A 24,598-nucleotide genomic window follows, 5' to 3' on the forward strand; every position below is an offset into this window, starting at 1 on the left:
AGTGGCTAATGTGAGAAAAAATGAAAATGTTGGATGTTGGAGGGGATGTGGGAAAGCTGGTACACTGGTGCATTGATGGTGGAGTTGTGAACTGATCTGATCATTCTTGAAGAACAATTTGGAACTAAGGCCAAAGGGCTATAAAACTGTGCATAGCCTTTAATCCAGAGATACCATTGCTAGCTCTATATCCCAAAGACATCCAAAAAAAGTCAAAAGGACTTATTTGTACAAAAATATTTATGACAGTTCTCCATCAATTAGGCAAAGGCCGAACAAGCTATGGTTTATAATTGTAATGGAATATCATTGAGCTATAAGAAATGGCATGTAGGATGATTTCAGAAAACCCTGAAAAGACATATATGAACTGATGCATAGTGAAGTGAACAGAACCAGGAGAACGTTGAACACTATAGCAGCAATATGGTTTGATAAGGAACTATGAATGACTTAGATAAGGTATATTATCCATCTCCAGAGAACTGATATTAATTGAATACATACTGACACATGCTATTTTTTATTTTCATTTTTTATTTTATTCAATTCTTCTTATACAAAATCACTAATATGGAAATGTTTTTCATAACTGGAAAGAAAAGAAAAAGGAGGAGGCTGAGTTTTTGAGATGCTTACAGTTAATGGTAAGAATTGGAGAAATCTTATTTGAGATTCTTTATTTTAGTTTGGTTAAGAAATAGAAATAATAAAATAGAAGAATTTGGTTTTCTTGCTGACAAAACAGATACTAAAAAGGAAAGAAGAATGGTACTGTCAAATTGAAGTAAGTTAAACTCTCTCATTAAGAGAAAGAGGATTATAGGATGGATTTTAAAACATGATTAAATGGTCAGCTCCTTGGGGCTCCTGATGCTCCTTCTTCGCCCCCAGCACAGGGCAAGGTAGGGGAGGGGGGAGAGAAGCATGATAGACACAGTGTGAACATAAGAGATGACAACAGTAACACAAGAAGGTCTTAGCCTATACCACCAGATTTTCAAGCTATCAAGGAGGTAGCATGTAGCACCAGGGCAGATGGAGGCAGCCATCTGATAAAAGCAATACATTATGACTGAAATCAGAATATGGTTCCCAAAAAACAAAAACCTTCGAGATTCAGAATGGATTTAGCAACATATAGATGAATGCACAGCAAGAACTGAAGTGGGATTGCCTTCTCAGAGCCCATATCCAAGGTCGATTCACCCCCCTCACTCCCCTACAAAATCATGGACTTCAAACCCAGGAGAAGTTAAGGAAACTTTCCAGACCTTTATATCCCAAGTCTCAGGGTGGTTTCGTTATCTAAGAAATAAGTTCTCTGTATGAACTGTGAGCCAAGCAAGGCCTAAGCACAAATCAAATGATGGATCTTTCCTACTTGACTTAAACCCAATCAGATAAAAGAGGGACAAAGAATATAGAGCCTTCACAATAATTTGTCTTAAACACTAAAAGATTTGGATCCTTAATCCCCTAACACTAATTTATATGTCCTTGCATTGCTCAGGGCTAGCGTCTTCCTAGCAGATAAGAGGATGCTAACCCCGCAAAGAGCATTCCTAATCATGAACGTAGTAACATATTAGATGACAGTCTGAACATAGCAGGAATTGGGCTAAATTGACATATATAAAATTAAACATTTTTGTGGAAATAATCTAGCCATATACACAGAGAAGGCTGCAGCATGCAGACAGGACAGTACCTGTTAGCAGCTTCTCTTGGAAATTATTAGTTATTATAAAAATCAGATACAAGCATCAGACTTGTAAATCTCTAGGGGCTTCACTTTTTTTAAAAAAATTGCTATGGATATATGTTTTAAAATAATACCTTTTATGTTTCAGTTGTTCTATTAATATCTTTATTTGGGTCTCTTGACTCAAAGATATAGTTCTCACGAATATTGTAGTAGGCTATTTCCTTCTTTATCACACTATCATAGTACATCGTGCATACGCAAGTCCCATCACCCCCTTAATTGCTAGTGGAAGATAATATCTTACCTCAGGGAAATTTGGAGGAGGGCAATATCCCCAAATGTCAGCAGCTGAAGTATTTAATTTTGTTCACTAAATGTATACAACGTACAAACAAATTCTAAAACCTATTACTTATCATTCTGGCCTCAAAGTCCCACAGCAAACTCATACTAAAATTGCAAAGAGAAATCACTGTTTCTAATTGACAACAAAATTGGAATCTCTCAAACAGAAGAATATGCTGTATAAATTACAAAGATGGGCTGACTTTAAAATTATGTACAAATAGGAAAAGGATGATTTAGATCAAAAGGAGAAGAAACTGTGCCTTTGTGATAAACCAATGGAAAAAACCCACTGAAAGTCATTCTACCTCAGTATTGTTTTTCATGTTCAGAGATGATTGAAGTCTTTAATAAAAATTGTTTATTAAAAATATAATTAAACATGTACTGTCTTCGAGGACCACATCTAACTCCCAAATGTAAATAAATCAAGTCAACTAGAATTTATTAAGAACCTACTGTGTGCCAGGCACTCTGCTAAGCACTAGGGATACAAAGAAAGGCAAAAAACAGGCTGGTGTCTCCTTGAGTCTGGCATATTTTTTCTTGAATCCTGATTCTGTAGGCCCATACTTTAGCTACTCCTCTCAGCCTATTGCCATTTGTCATTTAGATAAGCATGCCAGCAACATCTTTATGCAAGCCATTTATAAATATGGTAGACAACACAGAGCAAAACACAGATACCTGAAGCACTCCACTGGGCACCTCCTTCTATACTGGCATTAAGCCATTACCAGTCATTCCTCGAGTGCAATTCCGAGCCAAGTTTGAAACTGCCTAAGTGTATCATTACCTGTCCCACAAGAATATTATGAGAGGCTACATTATAGATCTCACATTACTCTCAGAGGACAAGTTTACAAAATTGATCTTTCTATCCCCAGTGCCTAGCACAGTGTCTGGCAAACAGAAGGTACTTAATGAATATTTGTCAATTGATGGATTGATTGACTACTAGCTATATGATTTGGGGAAAGTCATGTAACCTCTCTGTGCCTCAGTTTCTTTAACTGTGAAATAAGAGGATTGACTTAGATGAAGCTTATGATGCTTTACAACTGTAAATCCTATAATCTGCGAAACATAAACAGACTACCTCAAAGGCAACCAATAACACAGCTATATCCACTTTGATATTTTAAGCATGTATGATTTCATTGGTGCCAGTGGCTCCCCTTTTAAAGCCCATTATAACCACTCTGTGATGATCCAGAAGCATTATACAGCTAAAAAAAAGTATCATCCCATGTACAGTCCCTCTGTGGCTGAACCTCTTCAGTCATAACTAGGATGATCCCTCCTAGATCTAGCCCCAAAGTCTTTCCATCTTAATAGCACCTGCCAATGCTTGATCGCTCATGGCGTAAGCTTCCATAAGCCAACGTCATCTCTATCCCAATATAAGGAGCCAGAATAGGGCCTCATTGAGGACACAAATATAGTATCAGAATTGATGGACTGTTTGCTGTCAGAGGAGTACTCTGAGGCAAATTCAGAGTGATGGATTCTTTAGAGAAAGAAGCTGAATGTGCATTTAAAGAAATTAGAAAAATAACCAAGCCATACACCAAATGAAAGCATAAGATCGGGGCAGAAGTTAATCAAGTGAAAAATAAGAGAACATTTGGATTGATAAATAAAACCAAGAGTGAGTGTTTTGAAATGGCTAATAAAATTAATGAGTAATTAGTAAATTCAATAAAAATAAGGAAGAAGATTCAAATTACTAAGCATTGAGATAAGAAAGAAGGGAATCATGCCTAATGCAAATGAAGTTAATGAAACTGTCAGATTAATATGCATAGCTTTATGGGGACACATTTTAAAACTTAAAGCAATATGTAAGATAGGAATGGAACCCTAGGATTCATCATTGTGGAGAACTCCAGGAAGGAGGAAGTTTCCTCTACCAAAGCAGGTAAGCACTTTTTCTGCTACTTATGAGGATGACCAAAAGTATTTACCAAAAAGTATTTAGGGGATTAAGGATCCAAATCTTTGTGATTTATAATTTGTGATCCAAATTATTGTGAAGGCTCTATGTTCTTTGTCCCTCTTTTATCTGATTGGGCTTAAGTCAAAGAGAAAAGATTTATCATTAACAGTCACGCTACCAATGTATGTCAGAAGTGGAACTGGAACTTAGCTCTTCTTGGTTCCAACCCAAAGCTCTCTATCCACTACTTTACACATTTATATATAATCAGTCAGACAACTAGCATTTACTAAGCACCTACATAGTGCCAGGCAGGTGTCTTTATTTAAATACAAGATACCTAAATTCAACACAAAACAGGTATTATAAACAGACTGATCACAGAAGGAAGAGTCAGATGGGCCATTTTGACCACCATGTTAAAAGGAATTCAAACCATATAGGTTCATAAGCGAATTCTTCAGGTTCCTCAAAGATCAAACAATCCCTCCATACCATAGATGGTTTCTAAGTATAAGAACAAGTAATCTCTATTTGACACTGACTATAGAGAAGTCCAGTTTACTACTGAATTTTAGTTCCATGAAGGAAATATGCTTTTTGCAAAGATAAGGCTGAAAAAGAAAGCTGTTGTTGTTCAGTCATGTCTGATTCTTTGTGACTCCATGGACCATAACATATCAGACCCTTCTGTCCTACACTGTCTCCTAAAGTCTGTCCAACTTCATATTCTTTGCTTCCATGACATTCTCTACCTATCTCATCCTCTGTCGTCTACTTCCCTTTTTGCTTTCAGTCATTTCTAGTATCAGAGTCTTTTTCAATTAGTCCTGTCTTCTGCAGACCAATACAATCAATGAATGTCAATGCAAAAAAAAAAAGCTATATTGATAACTGACAAATAAACAACAATATTCCAAATATTATTCATTATACTCAAGTGAAATGTATAAACTGAATGTAAGGATGTTTCAATATTAGGAAAATACCAGTAAAATAAATCATATCCAGAAGAAAATTATAGTGTAATGTGGGATTGGCCAATGATTTTGATCCTAGAAATATGCATGTGTGATGAGCCTGCTTCTAGAAATAAGGAATGGAGGGGCCAAACTCTCCACTTGAAACTTCTCTGTTTCCTGTTCCTTCCTATTGGTAAAAAAAAAAAAAAAATGTGAGTATCAGAGTGAGGCTAATGAATCACTGCAGGCCTCTGGGTGGGCCAAAGACATTTCTCAAATACACATGGCCTGCTAGAGTTTGTCTCGGTTGTGTCTGGATTTTTTTTTCTTTTCTCTGGTGAAGGAGTATCAGAGATGGCTGCTACTTTGTGAATTTGAAAGGGTGAAAATGTGAGCCTCCTCAGTTCTCAGAACTGGAGTCTGTACAAGAGTTTACTGACAGTAAGGAGCAACCTGAAGAAGCCAGTTCAGTAGTGAATTGGTCTGGACAGATGCTGTTTTCTGAAGCACCTTTATCCATTAGCTCTGCCACAGGGGTGTTATGAGGCTTAAATGAGATAATGGATATAAAATATTTTGAAAACCTTAAAGAACTATATAAATGTCAGTTATTATCACCATCATCATCACCACCACCACCATCATCATCATCACCACCATCACCACCATCACCATCATCACCACCATTGCCACCATCACCATCATCACCATCACCACCACCATCACCATCATCATCACTATCATCATCATCCCCATCATCATCATCATCATCATCATCATCGCCATCATCATCATCATCACCATCACCACCATCACCACCACCACCATCATCATCACCACCATCATCATCACCACCATCATCATCACCACCATCATCATCATTATCACCACCATTACCATCATCACCACCACCACCATCATTATCATCACCACCATCATCATCACCACCATCATCATCACCACCATCATCATCATTATCACCACCATTGCCACCATCACCATCATCACCACCATCATCATCATTATCACCACCATTACCATCATCACCACCACCACCATCATTATCATCACCACCATCATCATCACCACCATCATCATCACCACCATCATCATCATTATCACCACCATTGCCACCATCACCATCATCACCACCATCATCATCATTATCACCACCATTACCATCATCACCACCACCACCATCATTATCATCACCACCATCATCATCACCACCATCATCATCACCACCATCATCATCATTATCACCACCATTGCCACCATCACCATCATCACCACCACCACCATCATTATCATCATCACCACCATCACCATCATCACCATCATCATCATCCACCTTTAACAGTACCTGGCAGACAGTAGGTGCTATATAAATGTTAGTCATTATTGTTGTCATTAGCTTACAGTGACCAGGCCTCCAGTCTAAGGATGTCTTCATCATCTGAGCCTGCTACTTCCCTTTGGTTGATCTCCAACAATGTTTAGAGAACAATACAAGAGTGTTATGAAAAACTGGACTCTTCAAGTGGGAAAACATGTATGTACATATGTTTTAAAGTTTCATCTGCATTATTAAAATATTCTTAAGTCCAAACAAGCAACAAGGCAGTAGATCAAATGTGGATTTGTAGCAATTTCCAATTTCTGAGATGTAAGTGATCACAATGAAAATTTAGAAATCAGCTCTCACAAGCCAGTTAGAGCTGACTCCAGCACACTCCTGCGATACCACATTCATAAACAAACTTGGTGGGGAGAATGTTTTGTAGCAAACATTATAAGTTTCAGCCAATTCTCTCCTGGGATGGAGGTGGTATAGTGGAGAATTTGCCAGTGATATTATTTGATTAAATAACATTGAGGTGCTAATCACTGGGTCTATCAATAATAGTGAGGAGATATCAATAGGTACTGATGATTGAGAACAACCTGTATGGGAATTATAATTGCCCAGCCTACAATAAAAGAGACTGAGGCAGAGCTCTGAGCCAATGGCACTTTATTAAAGGGTCCACAGTCATCTCTAATGAAGTGAACCTCAGACCTTCCTCATGATCTGAGATGCTCCTTTCTTCCACAACCTTGTTTTTATAGGGTTTGATACTCAAAAATGAAAAAGAGGTATGTTGAAATACAGAATATCAAGGATTGATAGACCTTACCGTTGAAGGCCAAAACTGACATATCAGTGTGGGGGGTGAAGGGAAGAGTCACAGGTTGGGTGAAGCATGGGGCATCTCCACTGAGTAAGTGGTCATAAGATGGTTACCTATCATGTTGGACAAAAGAGAATGGTCCAGAGGTACAAAAATAAGTTGAGGCACTTGCCAAAACATCAAGGTATCCCACCCATACTGGGTTTAGATATGGAATTTAAGCAAAACTTGTTGGAGATATCCTTGTCATCATTCTTGTGATGGTGCAAGTAAGTCTCATAACTTGGCAAACAAGTAGTGAATATCACATTAAAGTCTGAGGCCCAGTATAAGAACCTATCTATCCCTATATGATTTATATAAATATCAAAATGATTAATACTGACTGGAATAGAGTAGGAGTCTAAATGAATTATTTCTCACACTTGTAATGGGGGGCTGGAGCCAATAGCATCAGAAAGATATTCTGAGTCCTCAGGGATACCCCTAGAACTCTAACTAGGAAGATATAGTTAGCCATTACTCTGGGGACCTCTGAAGGAGAAGTGAGACTAGTGACTTGCACAGCCCTCCCTCACTCAAAACAAAGTCAAGTACAAGTCATGTCATTATTTCTCTGATGGCATGGTCTTCTTCAAAAATGAAGGACAAACACACACACACACACACACACACACACACACACACACACGCTCGCGACCTGCCTTATCAGTGAGAGGGAAAGTTGGGAGTTAAGGACCTTCAGAATATATATGGATTACATAGGATTGTACTTATGGGGGGTAGGGTGGAGGACAAGTGAACATACTCTGTGTATTTAAATGATATAATCCCCATGTGGAAAAAGCTAGGGAGCCTGTTTATAGGATGGCATGATTACATAAAATAAAATTATTTTGCTCCCAAATTCGGAGCATAAACACTCATTTTGTAATTAGTTATGTGGTAAAGAAATGATCGGCTATGGAACTAGAACTGGGATGAATCCAAAAGGCACCAAGTGGCCAAAGTGAGTCTCTGCTCTGTCTCTTCCTGATTAGCTTTGATCTAGTGCAGGGACAAGAAATTCTATCGGCTTCCTGGAGGGGAGAGAGGCCTGGAGCCTTTCTCTCCTCACTTAGGCCATGTGGTCCATGAACATGTGACCTGGCTGTGACTTCTATTTATATGTGTCTATTCTTTCATGCCTGTGGGTGAAGGAGTAATGGAGACATCTATGACCTTGTGACCTTCAAAAAATCAGAATGGAGCCCCCAGAGATCCAAGAGTCAAAGTCCGCATCAGGTTTTGAAGTTAGCACATTCAGTACAAAGAAAAGTCCAGAATGACCTGCACAACCCAGGCTAGATGGAAAACAGCCAAGAGAGGGGGAAAAAGATATTGATCCAATGACTGGGAAGTGAACTTAGTGAGACAGTTGCTAGTCAGCATTGCTTTAAGTTTGAGCTTGCTATATTCAGATACAAGATGGTGGAGGGGTGAGACAATCCGTCAGGTCTTGGGGGAAAATATTTGTACTTCTGTTCCTGCTATTTTTTCTCGAGAAATAGTCTTTTGTAAAAGTTAATTGATGCTCATTGATTAAATGGAATAGGGATATTAATTACTGGTAGTTAAAGGTGGAGAGAGCATACCAGAGTGGGGGGTCCCCAGGAGAACTCCTTGAACTGCAAAGGGAAGATGTTGTTGGTCTGACTCTTGAAGATATCAATAGGGCTAGATGAAGTCCTTGAAAAAATACTGGACCTATTTTTTCTTAAAACATGAAAAAAACCATATAGAATAGACTAGAAGAGTTTTTTTTCCTTAATATGATTTTTTAAGCATCCATTTGAAACCAAGAGCTAGTATTTTTTCTGATAAAGAACTCAAGACTTGGGCATATCTTGAGTGATGAAAAGTCCAATTTAGACTTGACTCCCATCCTGTCAGATGATTGTCAATGTCCTCCCAAAACCTAGTCATACGAGAATGGCTCTGGCTGTCCATTGACCATCTTGGCCATGCTACTAACCTGTCTTCTCTTCTTATCACGTAGCTCCTTGATGAACTTAATTTCCTTTCTTCTTCTGAGTTTTTCATTTATTATATGTCATGGTTTGATCCCTAATACACTTCTCTATTTTACTCTGAGAGATGCTTCTCTTTGAGAGCAGTTGTATTCCACATCTAATGATTTATAGTAACTTCAGCAAAATGGGAGTGTTGAAAAAAATGAGTCTTTGTTTTCATGGGAAGCATGGGATCATTCATTAAGCTTTATAATTTCCCAAAATCAGTCCAACACATTCACCCCATCCTATTTAACTCCAAACTCAATTTGTTGCTCCTCTGCATGGTCTGTCCTGGTAACAGAGCAAAGATAACAATACCCAGATCTTCCAATTCAAGACACAAGACTCTTTCTAGTATACTACTATTCTATTATAATAAACGAAAATGCTTTTCAAATTAATTTCTACATTCAATATGTTAATAAGCAATTACTCGGGAGCAATTTGACAGAGTTTGTGGTGATTAAAGCTACTTGGTACTGCATAAAATATAGGATAAAATCCATTAATGTATTGAAGTAGAGAGTGCAGAAATAGAACTTGCTGTATGTAATAAATTGATGATGGATTAAACATAAAATCACAAATAACTGAGGAAAGGAATTCAATTAAAATTGTTGCATAAAAATATTATGGGGGAAGATTTTAGATTGATGCCTTATAACATGAATTACAATAAAATCCAAATGAATGATCATATAAATTGTTAAAAAATGATTAATGGGAGATGGAATTATTATCAACTTGACTTGTGGATAGAGAAAAAATTTTTTATCTGTCAAAATGAAGCATTTATTTGAAGAAAAATAGACGAAGGTGAATACATAAGCAAAAGTGGATTTCGCACAACAAAATATAATTTATACAAAATAAAAATCTAAAAATAGAGGAAAATCTTGGTAATAAATATTTATGACAAAAATTTGATGTGCATACTATGTAGGGAATTAATAGAATCTAATGCCAGGGTAATTTTCCTTCTACAGTGGGTCAGTCAAGTCTCAAAGAAAGAAACAGGAATTGTTAATAATCGTTTGAAAAACTGTTGAGATTCCTTCAAAAAGCAGACAAAGGAAAATAAAAAGTTTTGCAGTGCCACATTTCACACTTCAAATTGGCAAAGATAGTTTAATATTCTCGAATTCAATACTGACAGAACAGTGAAAGATCAAGCAAACTGCCACATTGCTAATCATTTGTAGACAGACACAATTTTCTTTCAGAGCAAGCTGGAAATACACAAGATTTCTCAACTTCACTGTATCCTTCTCAGAGCTTCCATGATGCCAGATATCTTACTAAGGAGATTGCTAGAAGGCTGAAGGAAGGAAGGAAGAAGGAGACCCTTTATCTGATCAAAAGCATTCACACTTTTTGAAATTATCTCAAATTTCTTCTTTAGATTTCTTATTTCATTAAATTGAGAAAGGCAGAGATTTTATTTGCCTTTTTTTTTTTTTAATATATCCACTGGGTTACTAGATAGTACAGTAGATAGAGCACTGAGCCTGGAGTCAGGGAGAATCATTTTCCTGAATTCAAATCTGGCCTCAGATATTGACTGCCTCAGTTTCCTCATCTGTCAAATGATCAGGAAATGGCAACCCACTCCAGTATCTTTACCAAGAAAATGCCAAATGGGATCAGGAAGAGTCAGACACAACTGAAAATCACTGAAAACAAAAACAAAAAAACTGCATCCACTGCCTAGCTTAAAATAGCAGACACTTGTGTGTGTTCATCTGTCATTGCCAAAGAAGACCATGCCATCAGAGAAATAATGACTTTGCACTTGACTTTGTTTTGAGGGAGGGAGGGCTGTGCAGGTCACCAGCCTCACTTCTCCTCCAGAGCCATCTGAATCCAGTGAGCAGATATTCATCAGGATGACTGGAGATGACCCAGGATGAGGCAACTGGGGTTAAGTGACTTGCCCGAGGTCACATAGCTAGTGAGTGTCAAGTGTCTCAGGTGAGATTTGAACTCAGGTCCTTCTGACTCCTGCACTGGTGCTCTATCCACTGCACCACCTAGCTGCCCCCAAGTAGATGCTTAATAAACACTTGATGACATTATTTGATCCCCCAGCCAAGAAAGGCAATAAAACAAGTCGTGTCCAACAATAGGGGATACAAAATCTAGGGAGTGTATGTGAGACAGAGACAGAGTATGTGTGTGAGAGAGCGATAGAGAGACAGAGACAGAGAGAGAGAGACAGAGACAGAGAGAGAATGAGAGAGAAAGAATGAGAGATAGACACAAACAGACAGAGACAGACAGAGAGGAAAAGAGAGAGAGACAGAGACAGAGACAGAGAGACAGGGAGACATAGAGAGAATGAGAAACAGACAGAGAGAGAGACAGACAGAGGGTTGCCCAGCCACAGAGGGGAAGTAATTTTCCAAGGTCACATAAACTTGGAGTCTACAATTTTAATGTCTTTTCCATTGTATCAACCTGCCTCAGTTTCCCCCTTTTACAGATATGGGAATGGCTCTCATTATACTCATCTGCACCTCTGATGCCTATTTCCTGTCTATCCCTGGACAATGCTCTCGGTCTCAGTTTCCATCTCGGTAAAATGAGGGATTTGAAATAGAAGGCCTCTGAGGTCCCTTCCAGCTGTCGGTTCACAGCCCTTTATTCTGATCCTGCATTAGGCCCTGTCCTGTGGGGACTGTACAACCTGGCTTCCAGCCCACTTTTCCTGCCTTATCTCCTGTTGCCGCCCTTCACTCGGGCTGGGCCCTCTGCTTGTAAGATGACCTTCCATCTCCTCGTTTCCAGGTCATGCCATGGCTGCACCCCCGCCCCCTGACCAGAATGCTAACTCATCACCTCTGCCTCTTCTCACCTCACTCCCTAAAGGTTGTGTTCAACCTTTCCACAAACACCCCCAACTGCTGATGGCCCTAACCCAGGGCTGGAGAACCTATGGCCTCTAGGTCACATGTGGCCCTCTAGGTCCTCAAGTGCAGCACTGCAGATCACATGCATCCTCCAGGCTGCAGGTTCCCCACCCCTACCCTGACCCCAAATTACCTTGAGTTTACTTTGCATGTAGCTGGTATTTGCTGATCTGGGGGCCCATGGTTTCCACCAGTGAAGTATCACCTCCTTGAGGTCAGTCTGTTTTACGTTTTTTAGTCTATCACCAGCACAATCCTTGCCATATAGTAGGTGGTCAATAAGTGGTTGTTGAATTAAACTGAATAATCCCCTCCTCTGGTTTCCTTGTCCCTCCTCCCTGCTCCCTCCTCTTTGACCATCCCCACCTCTCCCAATACCACCTTGGGACCCCAGACATCCTTTTTTATCTTTCATACTGGTTAATCTCTTAGTCCACAGACAAACAAAATGATTCTGAGCCCAAAAGTTAATTATCTTAATCTTTTTTTAACTTAATTTCTCAGTGACATTTCTAAACAATCACAAAGGAAATGAATCGTTCCCTTAGGAACATTTGGAATCAATTTTTATATTCAATTTGACTTTTACTCCTAGTACAAAAATGCTGAAATTAGGAAAATTTGGGGAACCAAACAGCTAATGCAGCCCCGTCCAAAAGCTTGGTGGAAACCTCAGCTCCCAGCCCAGTGGCCCAATCAAGTCTAAACCTCATTAACATTGGTGCCCTCAGGCGAATGCTAATTCAGGCTGAGGGGGAAGAAGATGGAACCCATTTCCATATGCAACTGCACACTGATTGATGTTTTTATAGAGAGAATTTTCCAAATGAGGATGTGTTTATGGCCAAAGTGCAAGTATCTGCAACAGAGAAGACCCTGGGGGAAATGTAAATGTTGGCAATTGAAGATTCTATTTGTGTATTCATAGAGTGATTTGATCAAATGAAATGCTAATTAATTCCCAGCAAATCACCTTACTTTCTGAGTTCTGCCCTGGGTCAGGGGGGAAGGGGAAGGAGAAGGGGAGGGAGATTGCAACAAAAATTGTCTTTAGTTATAACCCACCTTACAACCCACCTTCATTTCTCCCCCCCACGCACACACCACACACACATACACACACACACACACACACACACACACACACACACACACACACACCACACATGCACACACACCTCTTTTGCTTCTCACAATGGCATCCCTCCCCCTCATCCTGTCCTTTAGTTCCCTCATTCAGCACAAAATTTTTCTACATTCTAGCTAGGCAGTTCTGACCTTATCCAGAACAATCCAGATTTCCTCAATCAGACATCTCTTAATTCGGAGTTGTGCTTCGTGTGTACTTAAAGGACTCTTGGAAGCCCCTGCCAGATCTGAGCATTGGCATCGGAGAGTGGAAAGAGCCCAGGATTTGAAATCAGAGAACCTGGATTTGAATACAAATTCTACTGCTTACTGCCTGGGTGACCTAGGTCACTTGTCCTTTCTGGGCTAAAGTTTTCTCGTCTTTAAAATCAAGCTGTTGGAGTCTATACCCCTTCTAGCGTCTAGACATGTCCATTTCTATAGATGGGGATGAGGAGGAGGCATGGCCTGCTGGGAACTCCAATATTCTATGGACGTGTGGTTAGAAAGGAACTGCAAAAAGTACAGCCAATGGGATTAAGAAGTGGAGAAATATCTATAACTTGTGGTTCCAGAAAGTCTCTTTGGCCCCAAATATACCCACATATACACCCAGAGGATGGAAGTTCCCTGAGGACAGATACTATGTATCCTTAATATTTAAACTAGTGCACTGCATACAGTATTTACTTAACAAAAATGCTTACCTTGCTCCATTAGGTATGATAGTAATGTGTTTAAACCTGCTTCTACAAACCAGAGGAAAAGCAGAAAAGATAAGTCTTTTCTATAAAGTCTACACTGGCAAGCAGGACTGAATGGATCTTCCTTGCTTTTCTTAGGTGCTGTCCCTCTCACTTCCCTCCAATCTGTCTAACACAGTGCCTGGCACATAGCAATTGATTAATACATGTTTGCTGACTGACAAGTTCGGTTAGAGACTAGTATTCCCTAGACATCACCAATTGCTTAAACCAGTTCAGGCTAATTTCTTATCCCTTCCCTGACAAGTAAGTGATCATTCAGCTTTGGATTGAATATACCCAACGACAGAAAAACTGTCACATGAGGCCAATTATTGCCTGTTAGGCCAAGTCTTATGATTATGGAATCATCCTTTACCCAGAGCTGAAAGGGCTCCCTGCATTCTCAATCCTTCAATTCAGTCATCATTTATTATGAACCAATGTTGTCCCAATTTAAAAAGGAGGTGGGGAAAGTAGCATCTTCACAGTACGCCAGTGATAAGCCAGCAATGTTGGCTCAGATTCCTGGGGAAATTTGAGAATGTATTGTTCCAGTAACATCCCACAGAGGAAGCAGCCATCATTAAAAGTTGGCATGGCTTCGTTAAGAACATCTCACATAACAGTGTCAGACATGGTTGATTTGTTCGGTGTGTTGTGCTCATCTGCTTTTTTCCTCTCTTTTTAAGTGTTGTCACAAAGAATGGCTCACTAGGTAGGGGAAGGAGAGAGATATAGTCATAAATGAATGTGACAAAAACAAAACATAGCTATAACAATAAAATAACATTTGAAGAATAAATGAATGTCATGCCAAATTGACCTCATTTCTTTTGTCGAAGCATGACAGATGAGGATGCTGCTGTAGACGTAATATACCCAGGCTATATCAAAGCATTTGACAAAATCTCTCGCAGTATTGTCAGGGATAGGTAAAAGCACTGTTGGGAAGATTCAGGAAATGGATGAATAGCATGAACCCAAGACTGACTGGTCAACATCAGCCTAAAAGAATGGGGTGCTCAGGTGTCTAGCCTTGACCCTAAGGCAGTTAACCAGGAAAGACCTCCTGGATAGGTAGAATTTGACCTGAATGTTGAAGAAAGCTAAGGAAGTTCTAATTCACAGATGAGGAAGGAAAGCATTCCAGTTATAGCAAAGACATAGAGGTGGTAAAGAGAGTGTCAAGTTTGGGAGACTGCAAGTGCGAAAGGAAAAAAGAAAGAAAACAGAACTTAAGTATTTAATATGTGCCAAGCATTGTGCTAAGCCCTGGGGAAACAAATATAATTAAAAAGGAAAAAGAAGTCCCAGCCTCAAAAACTTTCCATTCTAGTGGAGAAAGACAAGGTAGAAAAGGGAACTGAAAGGGAAGGTGCTCAGCAGAGACACAGTTTAGAAATTCAGAAGCCAACATGGCTGGAGGGGAATGAAGATCTGCCTGGGCACCTCCAACAAAATGGAGATTCCAGGAGAACCTGACCTATGGGAGAAAATGATGAGTTTTACAGAGGGATAATCCATGCTGAAAAAGCTATGGTGGTTGAAACTTTCAGGTCTAGAAGGCTCCAGGAGTCAAAAGAATTTCCAAGATGAGAAAGCATGGATTTGAAGCTAGGAAGTTAAGAACAATGTCAGGAAGGGAAAATATAGCTATCTCATAGTCAGAGGACGGTAATACAGTATGAGAACAATTAAAATGTAGGAAGGGGCCAAGGTATGAAAAGCTTTAAATATTAAACAGAAATATATGTATTTGATCCTTCAGTTTCTAGAAGTAATAGGGAGTCACAGAAACTTATTGAGAGTGGGAAGAGGAGGATGACATGGTCAGATGCTAAGTAAAGAATGAATTGGAGTGGGAAGAAATAGGAATTAGGAGGCTAATTAAGAGGCTGTGGCAAATAGTCCAAATGAAAGGTGATAGGGGCTTGCACTAGAATGGTGGCTATATGAGTAGAGAGACTGAAAGGCATGTTGGGAGAGTAGACATGGTAAGATTTGTTAATGAACTGAATATAGAGGAGATGAGTATGAGTGAGGAATAGAAATTATGAGCTTGGGCGAATGGGAGGATGGTGAGTGTCCTTGACAGTCACAGAGAATTTTAGAAGAAGGGAGGCTTACTGGAAAAGATAATCAGTTCTCAACTGGAAATTTAGGGGATGCCTTTCAATTGGGGAATGGCTAAATAAGTTGTAGCATATGAATGTAATGGGATGCTATTATGCTATAAGAAATGATACATAGGTGGATTTCAGAAAAAACTTGGAAAGACTTATATGAACTGACACAAAGTGAAATGAGCAAAACAAGGAAAACATTGTACACGGTAATAGCAACATAGTGTGATGATCCACTACAAAGGCTTAGCTCCTCTCAGAAATACAATGATCTAAGATACTTCCAAAAGACTCATGATGGAAAATGCTATCCAGATCCAGAGAAAGAACTATGGAGTCTGAATGCAGATCAAAGCAGACTATTTTCACTTTATTTTTTTCATGGTCTTTTCCTTTTGGTCTGTTTCTTCTTTCACATGACTAATACGGAAATATGCACATTTACAGTCATCCCTTCCACATTGTGGGGGTTAGGGGCATGGAGCCCTCCACAATCTGGAAAATCCACATAAATTCTTTTGGCACTCCTTTCACAGCACAGAACTCTGATTTTTTCTTTTTCTTTTGTGGGGTGTTTACAATATTAAAAGTTTAAGTATGTTTCCATTACACAATACTACACATATATTTTATGCATTTCTGAGTTTCTAAACTTTTTTTGTGTCATTTGATGGCCTTTGCAGGTCGTCTCTGGCTTCCACAAAGATCCCCAAAAATTCCCATTTAATTTCTTATGCCAACTCATCATATATTGAAACCATGATGGGGAAAGGCGCAGTGTGGAAAGGATAACTATATGACCTATATCAAATTGTTTATCATTTTAAGAAGGCAGGAGGGGAGAAAAATTTGGAACTCACATTTTTGAATGAATGTTAAGAGCACCAGCCCTGAGATCAGGAGGACCTGAACTCAAATCCAGCGTCAGACTAGCTGTGTGACCCTAGACAAGTCAATTAACCCTGACTGCTTAAAAAAAAGAATGTTAAAAATTATCTTTACATATAATTGGAAAAAATAAAATACTATTTTAAAAAAAGAAAAGATCTTCAGTTCCTTTTTAGACACTGAGTATGAGATGCTTGTGGGACATTTAGTTTGAATTGTGCAAAAGGCAGTTGGTAACGTGCAACTATAACTCAGTAGAGCTAGATATATAGACCTTGAATAATCCAGGGAAGCTAATGAGATCTCCCAGGTAGTGTCCAGCAAAAAGGCCCTCAATTAATCCCTCTGAACCTCAGTTTCCTCATCTATAAATGAGAAGGTGAGAATTGGATGAAATCTAAAGTTCCCTGCTATGGATGAAGCAAGGTTCAAGTTGAGTCCACAGAAGTGACTCTTTTAAAAAGGATAGAGCTGATAGGTCTTCTCTCTTAACACTTGGGCTAGACACTGAATACTAGAAGGAGATGCTACTCCTTCCTTTTTCAGCTGAACCAGGATAACCAAGAGGAACTCTGAACTTGGTTCTTTAGGTTTAAGGAATGCAAACATAGTAGATGATATTTGTACTTTTGGACCAAAAATCAAACCACTTTACCACTGTAAGTATTTTCATAGAATCTCAGAATTAGAAAAAACTTCTGAGGGCATGAAAGAATCCCATCTCCAATGGTCTTGCCAAGTGGTCATTGAGCCTTCGCTTGATGATCTTTGTTGAAATGAACAGCCACCACAGCCTGAGGTAGTTCAGTTTAAAGTTGAACATCTCTCATAGTTAGCAAGGTTTTTCTGATATCATGTATAAATAGATGTCTTTCCAGTTTTACTCATTGTGCCCAGCTGTGCTTGCTGGAACAAAAACAAAAACCAAAAAAGTAAGCCTAACTTCTCTTCCAGGCTACAGGTCATTATGTGTTTGGAGATGGTGTCATCTTCCACCTGACTTTTTTGTTAAAAAACACAATCTCACTTCTATCTTCTCTGCCTCTCTTGTAGAATCTTAGAAATCAACAGGGGTGACTCATCTAAGAAAAAGTAATCCCTCCTTGACAATAATGAGGCAGTGTGGGATAGTGGACAGAGCTGAACTTAGAATCTAGAAGACCTATATTTAAATCCCATTTAAAAGCTATATGATATTCATCAAAGTATGGAACCCTAAGATGATAGATGTAGACCTGAGAAGCCATGTAGTCCAAACCCCTCATTTCACAGATGAGGAAACTAAGGTTCAGAAAGTTAGCGATTTGGGCAAAGTCATGCAGATAGTAAATGAGAGAGGGATTGGTCCCAAGGTCTTCTGGACTCCAAGAACATTCCCTGGATTCCTCTGAGCTTCAGTTTCCTTATCTGTCAAATGACGATAATAGTTGCACCTCCCTGGCAGAGATATTGTGAAGATCAGAGAATGTAACAGATGTGAAATTCTTCAAAACCTGAAAACATCGTGTAAATTCAATACTTTAACAAAATCATACAATCTAGAACTGGAAGGATCTTTAGAGATCACCTACTTTGATTTCTCATTTTATAGATAAGGCCCAGAGAGAAAGCCTCTTGCAAAAGATGTGAAGTGATTGAGCAAAAGAACCAAAATTCATACCCAGATATTACATCAAATTGTGGATAGCTCTGTGCTAGTTTCTTCTGACTTGAAGGTCCCATTGTTAAATAAATGAAATGCAGAAAAAAATTTCTAGTCTTTCCTTAGATATAGTCCTGAGGATCTGGTCCAGGGTTTGTACCTATGATCAAGAGAGCATCACTCTAGGGGAGGCAAATGTTCCCTCAGAATTCGTGCTACTTGGAGCAGTGGTAGTGTGCATGTCCCATTCCACTTCTTGGAACCTTCTCCAGAGTCATTGACTCAGAAAAGCTGTGGGTCTGAAATGTCGCTTTTATTCAGTTGTGTCCTGGAGATCTTGAGTCTAGAAAGAAACAGGACTAGATTACTGTTTGATGCTAATCCAAATGAGACCGGCTCTTCCCCCTTTCAATGCATACTCTACAATTTCTACTGAAGAAGGAAAAGAAGAGCCAAGGACTTGGACAGAGTTGTGTCTTTTTCTGGAAACACCGTAAACAATCAGGAGATCATAGCTCTATAGCTGAAAAGGTCCTCGGACAAGCCATCTGGTCTAATACCCCCATTTTGTGGATAAAGTAATTGAGACTTACAGAGGTCATAGGCTCATAGTACCACAGATCTAGAACTGGAAGAGACCCCAGCAGCCATCTACCTGAATTCTCTTATTTTTAGAGGAGAAAACTCAGGATCGGGGAGACTAAGTGATTTGTCTAGTGTCACACTTGTAATTAAAACCAGTAGCAAGATTTGAACCCAGTCCCCCTTTATGACTACACTTTCCTCTAATAAAATCATTTGGAGATGAATCCAATTTGAGGCCTCTGTAAATGGAAAAGTTCATTCCTAGGAAAGGCGGAGGAATGGAATTGGTTTCACATAAGCAATCCTCTGGCAAAACCTCTGCAGTTAGTTGGTTGATCATAGTAAGGAAAAGTTTCCAATCAGAGCAGTTCATGGATGTGACAAAGACAGGAAAACTAGTGAATGAGTTTGAGCCCATTTTCCCCGCATTGGGCCACAAGCTACTTTATAGGCCAGATGAACTCAATAACTATTTATGAAGACACTGCTTGGTACAAGGTACTGCAGGACATTCACTAGCCTGTAAAGTCCAAGGGTAGGACATGCTTTTCACATTCTTCTGACACTGTGTTGTTGTTGTTTCTTTCAGAGTAAGTACCTAACAGAGACTGCTTAACATACTGGTCAGTAAGATGGCCTTGGAGTCAGGAGGATCTGAATTCAAAGCCTGCCTGTCCTTTACTACCCATGTGACCTGTACACACTACTCTCCTCAGTTTCTCTCTCTGTAAAGTGGGGATAATAAAGACATAGCTGTAAGGCAACCTCATAGGGTTATTGTGAAGCTCAAATAATAGAATGTATTTAAAATACTTTGCAGTATTGTAAAATTAATACTTTAAGGCATTTTATAAGTGTTTATTATTATTACTATCTGTTACTGAATAGAGACCTGTTCACTGAATGGGCCTTAACTCACTCAAAGTGAGAACCTGATAAGGTCTTAGCCTAAAAGAGCCAGGGTTTTTCATTGCATTCTGGGCCATCTCCAGTTGTCCTGATGAATATTTGGCCACTGGATGCAGATGGCTCTGGAGGAGAAAGTGAGGCTGATGACCTTGCACAGCCCTGATTCACTCAAATCCAAGTCAACTGCAATCATTTCCCTGAAGTCATGGTTCTCTTTGAAAATGAAGGACAAACACAATCTACTTGTTGAATTGACTTGGAAGTTAACACATAACAAATGATACAGTTCCTGTCCTCAGAGAACTTATTATCTAGTATTTAGTGTGAGATGTTTACTTAACTATTTTCTCATTCTATTTGATATAATATCCCTCATCTATAAAATGTAGATGTTGGACTAGAATGCCCTTAAGGTCCCATGCCATTCTAATCCGGTCCTGTGATCCAAATTCACTTAGTTTTCTGGGCCTCCGTTTTCTCATTTGTAAAATTAAGAGGTTATATCTGTTTGTCACTAAGGTCTCTTCTAGTTTTAAAGTTATGGTTATATGAATATAACCATATGTAATGTTAATGGCAAGTAGTGGCAAGTAAAATAGGGTCTTTTGGTGTTTTTGTTTTAGTATAATCAAGAAGCATAATGGCTCTATTTGAATATGACTGAGAAGGCTCTTTCCCACTCATTGTCGGGCCTGGAAAGATTTGTAAGAAAGTCCATGACTTTGTTAATGAGACACTAGTTCTCAAGGGATGTGATGTCCTCTGACTCTAAAAAATGTATAAAGACTCTGAGTTTCAGGTGGTATTTTGGGGTTTACTGACTGGAAGTGTTTGGCCAGATGAGGACTCTGGGAAGATGCTTTAAGGAGCCCCTCCAGCTTTAAGAACTCAGATGCTGTGCTTTCCTTTGTGATAACTATGGTCAGACTGTTGGATCTGTCTGTTGAATTCAGTCAGAGGAAGCCAAGTCTGTTGATATTTAGTTTCTCTGTATTTTCTTTGAAGTTCAGGGTGCTGCCTCCTTGAACTAGGTGAATGATATATGTATTTGACTAAAGGATTGATACATGTGCTTGATGAAAGGGATTGTTAACCTCTCAAAAGTTGCCTTTCCTTTCATGAATGAAGATCTGAGAATCTGTTTTAGCAGGTCCTCCTATGTATGTTGGGGTGCTTACTGATACAATCACTTCTTGCTAAGCCTTACCATCCCCTTCTGTAAAATAAGGGAGTTGGACCAAATGACCTGGAAGATTCCCAAACCTCTAAATATCTGATCCTATTTCTCTCCTATCTTATGAAATGCATATAATTGGTGAATCCCGAAGTGTTACATGAGGCCATAGAAAGGTTCACCTCACCTAAGGGGTTTCCACAGAAATAGCTTCAGGTTTTTTAAAAGGCAACAAAGTCAGGAAAATATGATTTTCCTCCTTCTTTTGGATTGTCCTCCTACCAGAACTTTTGAAAGACCCTGAAACCAATCCTACTTTGACCACAATTCCTATTTAGGCATCTCTAAGATGCCACTGCTACTCATGATGGATTGTTTCCCTGCAGATGGTTCTCCATACCATGTATGGAGGACTTACAAACATTGACATTAGCAAGCCAGGGCATGGACAAGTGGCAGCAAATGTGTTTGTATTTGGAGGCCCAATCCTCTCATTTGATGCAAGTAGGCAGTATGGTGAATGGCACACCAAACCTAGAATTAGGAAATACTGAGTTTGAATCCTGCCTCAGATATTTACTAGATCTTCAGCTCTCTGCCTCAGTTTCATCATCTGCAAAATGGGGATACTATTAGATCAACCTGCTTCCTAGGGTTGCTGTGAGTGTCAGATGAGGTGATACTGGTGAAGTTCTAATGTACTGTGTACCTACTGGACCTCCTTGTTATTTTACAGGTTCTCTGGCAAGGGTTTCCTCAGTTCCACAGTTAGGTGTGGCATGGAAGTCAGATCTCCTGACTATATTGAGTACCTTGCTCTTGCCTCTGACTTGAAATTTTCCACAGAATAATAACATAAGCTCCTCAAGGGCAGGGGCCATCATTCCTTTCACCACAGGATCAGATCTGGACCTGAAAGGAAGGTCACAGGTCATCTATTTATTCCATTTTTCTCACTTCACATAAGAGGAAACTGAGGCTGGGAAAGGTTGACTTGTCCATGATTATATAGGCAAATAGGATATTTGGCTTAACCCACAGCATGATGCCTTAGGTGTAGTCAATGCTCAATAAATACTTGTTGAGTGAATGACCAGACACTGAATCAGAGTCACAGACAAAGCTGGAAAGGCTCTCAAAGGTTATCTATTCCAACTCTTCTGATTTTATAGAGGAGGAAACTGAGGCCCAAAGAACAGGAGGCTTGCCTAGCGTCACACAGGTAACATTTGACAGAGCAGGAATTTATCACCTTGTCCCTGTATAACGCCATAGGTAGAATTGCTATAACATTTCTGGGTGAGAACATCCCTTTAGAACCATCACAAAGTTGCCTCTTTCATGAAGTGAAACCTTTAATCCTAGTCATCCCCTATAAGAGAGCCAAAAAAGGTCAAGGTTGGAAGGGACCTGGGAGAAAGAAGGATCCAATTTCAGAACATTCATGTGAAAGGAAATTAATCTGGGTCACCAAAGGCCCAGCTGCCCTCCCTCCTCTTCTCTGCCTCTGAGAATCTTTAGCTTCCTCCCAGGCTTAGCTCAGGGGCCATTTTCCAAGGGTTGTCTTCCTGGGTGCCCATCAGTGGTTAGTATACTCTCCTCCAAAACTCATCTTGGATTTATTCACTTGTGTGAATTTTGGGTCTCTGCTCCTGCAGTGATAATGTAAGTTGCTTCTAGCATTTGAATTCCCAGCACCCAGTAGAGGACTATAAGAGATGGCTGCCTTGCCCCTAAAAAGACACCAAAATTGACAAGACTTCCACCATCATCTAATGCAGCTCAGAGGAGGTGTGCCATCCATTTACACTGCTATCTGAACAGAAAAGACCAAAGCAATCCTTTTAGCAACAAATAATCTAGAAATGAGCTGACTGGGATCACAAATGTTGCATTTAGTTATCATCACTTACTAAATCAGTCAATCAATCAAAAAAACATTTGTTAGAGGCTGGCTAAGTGCCAGAAACCATGCTCAGGACTGGGAATTTAAAAAAGGCTTAGTTATTTGGATCAATGAAATGATGTGAATCCCTTTGCAAAAATCTTTGTTGGGGGGGGGGGAGGAACCAAGATGGTGGAGTAGAAAGATACACATATGCTAGCTCCAAAGCCACAGCTCATAAAAAATGCCTGTAAAGAAGAACTCCCAACAAATTCTGCAGCAGCAGAAGCCACAGAACAATGGAGGGGACAAGATTTCTGTTCCAGAGAGACGTGAAAACCTGACGTGAAAGGTCTGTCATGCACCAGACCCAGAGCAGAGCCCAGCCATGTCTTGGCCACGTGGCACCAAGAGGAGCAGATCCCAGCAAGCATCAGGGACGGGAACTCCAGCAGGATCGAGAGGGTCCCTCCACCCACAGGCCCCAAAGGTCAGTGAGAGACTCTTTTTGGCTGGCTGAGAGGGGAGCAGCAGTGTCTCCATAACTCAGGCCCCCTCAGGAGGCAGCAGCAGAGGTGGCAGCAGACAGGGGATCCCAAAGCAGGCAAGAGCTTGGATCCATTGTTGAAGGTCTCTGCATAAACCCCCTGAGGGAACTGGGCCTCCTGTGGTGGCCCTACCCCCACCTGAGCACCTGAACTTAATGTCACACTGAATAGCAGCCCCGCCTCCACCAAAGCCCTAAGGCTGGGAAGCAGCATTTGAATCTCAGACCCCAAGTGCTGGCTAGGAGGATCTGGAGACAAAGCGGGTATGGAGAGGACACTCAGCAGTCAAGTCACTGGCTGGGAAAATGCCCAGAAAAGGGAAAAAAAAAATAAGACTATAGAAGGTTACTTTCTTGGTGAACAGATATTTCCTCCCTTCCTTTCTGATGAGGAAGAACAATGCTTACCATCAGGCAAAGACACAAAAATCAAGGCTTCTGTATCCCAGCCCATCCAATGGAAGAGCTCAAAGAGGATTTTGAAAATCAAGTAAGAGAGGTGGAGGAAAAACTGGGAAGAGAAATGAGAGAGATGCAAGAAAAGCATGAAAAGCAGGTCAACACCTTGCTAAAGGAGACCCAAAAAAATGCTGAAGAAAATAACACCTGGAAAAATAGGCTAACTCAATTGGCAAAAGAGGTTCAAAAAGCCAATGAGGAGAAGAATGCTTTCAAAAGCAGAATTAGCCAAATGGAAAAGGAGGTTCAAAAGCTCACTGAAGAAAATAGTTCTTTCAAAATTAGAATGGAACAGATGGAGGCTAATGACTTTATGAGAAACCAAGAAATCACAAAACAAAACCAAAAGAATGAAAAAATGGAAGATCATGTGAAATATCTCATTGGAAAAACAACTGACCTGGAAAATAGATCCAGGAGACAC

General features: G+C 39.8%; 1 pseudogene; it reads left to right on the forward strand.

Moving 5' to 3' along the window:
• The first annotated feature begins 954 nt into the window (after window positions 1–954).
• LOC140532301 (LYR motif-containing protein 1 pseudogene) lies at window positions 955–1,312 on the forward strand (annotated as a pseudogene).
• Window positions 1,313–24,598: the final 23,286 nt, after the last annotated feature.

Source organism: Notamacropus eugenii, chromosome 3, assembly GCF_028372415.1.
Source record: "Notamacropus eugenii isolate mMacEug1 chromosome 3, mMacEug1.pri_v2, whole genome shotgun sequence".
Lineage (NCBI taxonomy): Eukaryota > Metazoa > Chordata > Mammalia > Diprotodontia > Macropodidae > Notamacropus > Notamacropus eugenii.